Source organism: Aythya ferina, assembly GCF_964211825.1.
Source record: "Aythya ferina genome assembly, chromosome: 9".
In the NCBI taxonomy this organism is placed as follows: Eukaryota; Metazoa; Chordata; class Aves; order Anseriformes; family Anatidae; genus Aythya; species Aythya ferina.
In genome coordinates, this window is record NC_140305.1 from 25,809,806 (window position 1) to 25,815,805 (window position 6,000).

At 42.0% G+C, this 6,000-nt stretch overlaps 1 long non-coding RNA gene across 1 annotated transcript; it reads right to left on the reverse strand.

Annotated features, from left to right (window-relative positions):
* Window positions 1-3,498: 3,498 nt before the first annotated feature.
* On the reverse strand, window positions 3,499-5,017 carry LOC311441674. The gene is made up of 3 exons (XR_014696144.1): window positions 4,849-5,017; window positions 3,689-3,948; window positions 3,499-3,573 (listed from the first exon to the last, which is right to left on the reverse strand). It is a non-coding gene; the product is annotated as an uncharacterized lncRNA (long non-coding RNA).
* Window positions 5,018-6,000: the final 983 nt, after the last annotated feature.

The window sequence follows — 6,000 nt, forward strand, 5'->3', positions numbered from 1 at the left end:
GTAAATAACATAGAATCACAGAATCAGAGACTGGTTTGGGTCAGAAGGGACATCAAATCCCACCCAGCCCCACTGCCATGGTCAGGGACCCCTCACACCAGCCCAGGCTGCCCAAAACCCACCCAGCCCAGCCTCGGGCACTGCCAGGGATGGGATAGCCCCAGCTTTTGGGGGTAGTCTGTGCCAGGGCCTCATGGTGAAGAATTTCTTGCCATTAAGACACAGCATTAAATTTCTCACCTGGACAGTTAAGTTTGTTCCACCAAAAACCCCTCTCACTTGCCATTGTTCAGGGCAAAAGACTCAGCAAATCAAAGGGAAAGCCCAGGAGACATAAGAAATCCATCCCAAATGTTCTTTCGTGATAAGTACTGCTGCAATAATGTACAGCAGCACATTCTGTAGATTTAAGATGTTGTTTATAAGCTTGTAAAGGATCCTTATATAGAGCGTATTCTTTAATGGAAAATGCTACTTTCTGACAAATTTGCAAAGCTGTATCATTTATTTCAATTCCCTGAGTCCATCCCAGCTTAAAAACAGCAGAACACTCTAAATTTTAGTTGTGGTAATTACAGTAATACCAGTTTTTCCCCACACACCAGAAATGCACATAATTGTATCCACGAGGCTGCATCCCCTGATTCCATCTCTCTCGCTGTTGTTGAAGCTAATGTGGGTCACAGTATGTTTCATATACATTATAAAAGCAGGTCTGGAAACCTTTTTTTTTTTTTTTCTTTTTCCTAGTTCTGTATACTTTATCACTGTAGATGAATGTTAAGTTCTTACAATGACTGCCAAGGTAGGATATTAAGCAGGATTAATGAAATTCATGGTCAGCTTTCCGCCTAAAGAAAAAATATCCCAATCCTTAGCCTATTTCATTTCTCATTCATTTTTTATTTTGTCTTCTAGGAATTATAAAATTGACTACCAAGGAGATTTATGGACAATTTTAGAAGCAAACTGATAGATCTGGGATTAGAACTTTTGTAGGTTTTCTGGTGATTTAATTAAATTTCCTCTAATATAATCTCATGTTCTTTTCCTGAAGAGAAGTGCTTTTGCAGTCAATAGTATTCTTTTTAAATTTATTTTATTTTATTTTTTTAGATCATGGCAGGCTGCTATCAAAACAGATGCTTCAAACACGATGCTGGGCTGGCTGCCAGCTGCTTCTGCGTGATTCTACTGGCTTCCATAGGGTTGTACCAATCTATACTGAAATTTTGAGAAAAGAACAGTGATTCCACCTGAACAAGCCTCGCTCATGCGGCTTTATGTAATTAAAGGTTATTCGAGAAGGAAGCTGCAGGTTCAGGTAAGGCCATTTCTGTCTTTTTCTATTGCGCACCTTTCTGCTGATGACAGAAATATCATCTAAAACATGACTGCATGCCTCAGAATCATGCCAACAGCATTTACCTGACATGCACATCATTGTACTAAAATGTCCAGGATAATTCTGGTACAGATAAAATCCTCTGGAGTTCCAGAAGACAGGAGAAGTCAGGGGCACAAGCTGCATCACCCTAAACATCACCTTGAGCTTTGAAAGGACCTCAGCAAGTTACAGTATGTTTTTCAGGGACCATCAAAGTTACTCCAAATGGACTTTGGGCTTTTTTTGAGGGGTGTTTGTCAGGAAAATGCAGGTTGAGCACTGCTGTTAATCATCTCCTCCATGTTCAGATTGGAAAGCTACAAAAATAAAAAAGCAGCAGCTGGCTGCTTGGGCTGGCACGTGTTGGGATATTATTAAAGCTTTCCCTGTCTTTTCTCAAAGGCTTTCAAAGCCACGTGTGTGCTGTGGCTCTCCCTGGCACAGGGAGATCAGGTTGAAGCCCAGCTGAAGACTTCATCAGAGAAGAGCAAAAAGCAAATCCAGGGTTAAAATGTTAAAAAACTGCCTCGTAACCCCCTCAATTTTGCTTAATAAAAAAGTTCCTTTTCATTCATAATTGAGTTGTCAGCTAGCAACAAAAAATAAAATAAAATAAAATAAAATAAAATAAAATAAAATAAAATAAAATAAAATAAAATAAAATAAAATAAAATAAAATAAAACACCTTCAGTATTACTATCGCTGCATTTCAGTAAGGGCACAATATTGCACAGCACTCGGGCAGGGCTGGGGCAGCGACTGACTGACAGCCCCGCTGACAGGGGCATGCTCACAGCTTTGGATGTGCTGTGACAGCGCTGGCTGCCTGAGGAGCAGAACTCGACTGGAGGGGGATGATATTTTCCTCTTCTGCCGCCGGTTACCTCTGCTTAGGCTGCAGACTGGGCTTTTAGCAAGCAGAGCAGCCCACATGTACAAATTTGTGAGGATGCTGCGTCTGCAGTAAGGTCTGTATTACCATATAAATCTGTTGTTCTCCCCGAAAGTCATTTAGCTGTAAATCTCATTGCTTAGTTTCCAATAAGTAGCGTGTTGCCGTTCACACTTCACCGTGGGTGATGTCAAACAGAAATACTGCAATGAATTATTCTTCCTTTCTTCAGGTGGTGGTGATTTGGGGGCGATTCTGATTAATAACGTTCATAACTCATTTGTAGCTGCTCACAGTTTACATTTTGCCATGGCGATGTTGATGCTGCAAACAAGACTTGAAAGCGTCACCAGGCGAAGTTGAGGAGATGCTGATCAACCCCGTAGTGCTCTGCCACGCTCACTACCCATGCGGAAAGCTTGTTCCTCTTGCCAGCAGCTCCCAGCCTAAAAAATATTAATATTCATTAGAACTGCCACACTTGTCTACTGAAATTAATCAGTACATCATAATTAGCTAGAGCTTTGCACAATTTAGCACACATTTTAATAATTCACAGAGAGTGACCCGAAGAGTTGGAAGCCAAAAATAAGGACGATCCTAAAGGCAGGGTTTGGAGTGTGACGTTCTGGCTTGCCGAGGCAGCCAAGCCAAGCACGTGCAGGCTTGCAGGCACTTCTCAGAGCAGGGCAGTGATGTCTGGAGGTGCCCTTGCCCACACAGAGCCAGCCCATGCCTGCATCCAGCTCACAGGTGTTTACACGAGCTCCGAGGGGCAGCCCTGCTACCAGGAACGCCTCAGCTCCTCAACAGCAATTCCCTTCAGCAGCCCACACTACTGATGCTTTCTACCGATGCTACTCTTGGCCTTTTTCCCCTTCTTCTGCCTGCCCACCATTATTTCTGCTTTGAGAGAAGAAAGCTGGGTTCCCTGAGTTTGTGCTTTATCTATGGCTAGATGCAAAGGGTATGAACTTCTGGTGTTCAGGCATGAACTTATTTCACCCCAGCTTCCTCTGCAGACATTACAGGGGAGCGCATTGCCACTGCATTTGGGAACTCCAAAACTGCGATTCTATCCAAAAGTTCTCTGAGCAAAAACTGCATTATCCCACCAACACTCACGGAGCTGTGCTCACCGGCATTGTCTGAGGAACCTGTCCTGGGAGAGCACAATTAAACACATACAGGTTCACATAAGGAACGGCACAAGCTAATCTGCTGGAGAGTCCAAGCTGCTAACATTTTCAGTACTTCATTCCTGAAGTGCAATGGTTTTACTTCTTTTTCAAACTGCGAGAAAAACAATACTGTCACTGCTGATAGTAAAATCTTACCCTAATAACTATGCATAATTTTTCAAATGTCTTTTAATCTCTGCTTGGAAACAAACTCTATCTTCACTTACCTGCAATCAGGATTAATGTTTCCAAATATTTCCTCTGATCATGAATTCTTAGCCTTGCAACATCCAGGACTGGCTATTTAAAATGGCATAAAGGTGAAGCTGAAAAGTAGTTCATAAATTTTGGGGTAATAGATGGAAACTTTTGAAAACTCTCTCCCTTCCTTTTGAGGCCATTGAGGGATAACTCTGCTTCGCCATCAGGAAGCCCAGACCTGCCTTCTCCTGCTAGCTCCACACAGAGGGGTCCTTAGGATAGAGAACTGCACATGACATTAATGAAAATTAAAAATTTTACAAAGGATACATTTGAGGAACTCTGGAGTCACACATTTTAAATGCTACATCTTGCCATAGGCCTTAATTTGTTGATTTTTTTTTTTAGTATTTTTAACAAAAAAGCAAGACAAAACAGGACGCTGCATCAAAGCCAGTACTCAGCATTTTCCAAGTGTAGACCTCAGCTTTTTGGGATCAGCTCCTGCAGACAGAGGGAGGAATCAAGCTGCCGTACAGAGCTCAGTGCCGGGCTGGGTGTCCCTACAACACCCCTACAATCAGCAGCCTCGGAGCACCAGCTGCCTGGGGATGGGGAAATGGGTTAGTCAAGTGGGTAGAGCCTGCTCAGCCCTTACTCGGGTATGATTGTACGATAATGGCATGTTTTGGCATTTATGACAGCTAAGTTATTTCATTAAATTAACATTTGAATTCAAGTAACTTAGACCATTAAACTCACTGTATTATTTACTTCCCAGTTAGAGCTGACAGAGATCTCAGCAAGTCGAGTGTTACTGGATCATTTTGCAATTATTTCTCTTGACAGGTTGAAGGTGGCTTTATGCATGATAAATACTTAGTGACTTCTTTCTTTTTATTTGCCTACAGTCTTCATTCTGCTTGATTGAGCACTTGACATCTACCAACAGCCAGACCAGCACTCCATGGGCTCAGAGCCACCACAACCTTTCAAACAGGAGCCCCAACACCCGGCTGGGCATCCTGAGCTCCTCGCTTCCTGCATCTCACCCACCTTCCTCCAGCACCGCCCAGCAGAAGCCTGAAGCCACTCACTGCTAAGAATCATTTTTCTTTAAATGTTTTCAGCTGCTGTTCTGCATGAAAAAAGGAGAAATCTGTGTCAGTGGTTAAAATATCTTCACCTTTTCCTTTGAGTCTTTGCTTGGACTTGGGTTTTGTTATTTCCAAAGTAGCTTATCCTTCCACTGAGGATTTCCTCCTTTACAGCAATTGCAGGTGCAGGTTTGGGTGTGCTGACTTGGAGAAGATCCTGCTCCCTGCAGAAGCCAGCCAAGCATTTTCAGATGTAACAAAGCCTGTTTCCACCAGATTTAAGTCATTTGAACTTTTCATGACACCCCTAAGCTTGGGTCTAAGGGCAAAACACAGACAAAACTGTCATTTGAATGAATAAAAAAAAAATACTATTCAAAAATGAAGCCACTTCAGGGCTTAAGGTCAAATCCTGCCCTTATGAAAGCCATGTCACCAAATTTCCCAAAGAAGAGAAAGAAGAAGAAGATGAAAGAAGATGAAGAACACTAGAAGAAGAGAAGCTGAGTATGCCACCATCACAGAGCTGCAGCCACGTTGCTCCAGCTGAGGGCTTTCCCTCATCCGCAGGACGTGGCAGCAGTGTGCTGGGAAGACACCTCTGCATTAGTAATAGTTATATCCAGGGCTGTGATTTTATTCCCAAGAGACCAGAAAAGGTTACTCAGCCATCAGCGATTTCCATCTCCTTCTATGAGGCCAAGCTAAATCTTTGCAGAAAATAATGTGCTATTAAACATGACATTAATTAAGTGAAGGATCATCATGACTTTTTCATATGTTAGGAACTTGGAAGATCTCTGCCGTACATTTAGGCTTTCCTCTTTCTTATGACTCTACAGTAAAAAGCCCTGCATAATTTACAAGTGCTAATAAAAATACATAAATGTTTTCATAATTGTTTGAAAGTTACAGCACAATCAAGTTTACAGCACAATCAGATCACATTCAGGGAGCAGCAGTTTCACAGCAATTTTTGATGCTGGCATTTCCATTTTTAAGCTTACATTTATCATAACTTTATGTGCTTTTATTGTAATGGATGAGCATGTCCTATCAGAACTCAGTGCTAATATGAAATCATTAGCGTTCCTTCTCCCTTTCTGGAGTAAAATCTCTGAGACTGAGTTTATTATTTTGTTACTCAAAGCCTGATATATTTAAAGTGGGTGGAGGGGAATGTTTCAGGTTTCTGTCCTAGATTTTACAAGCTATTGTGGCCTTTTCCATGTTAACATACT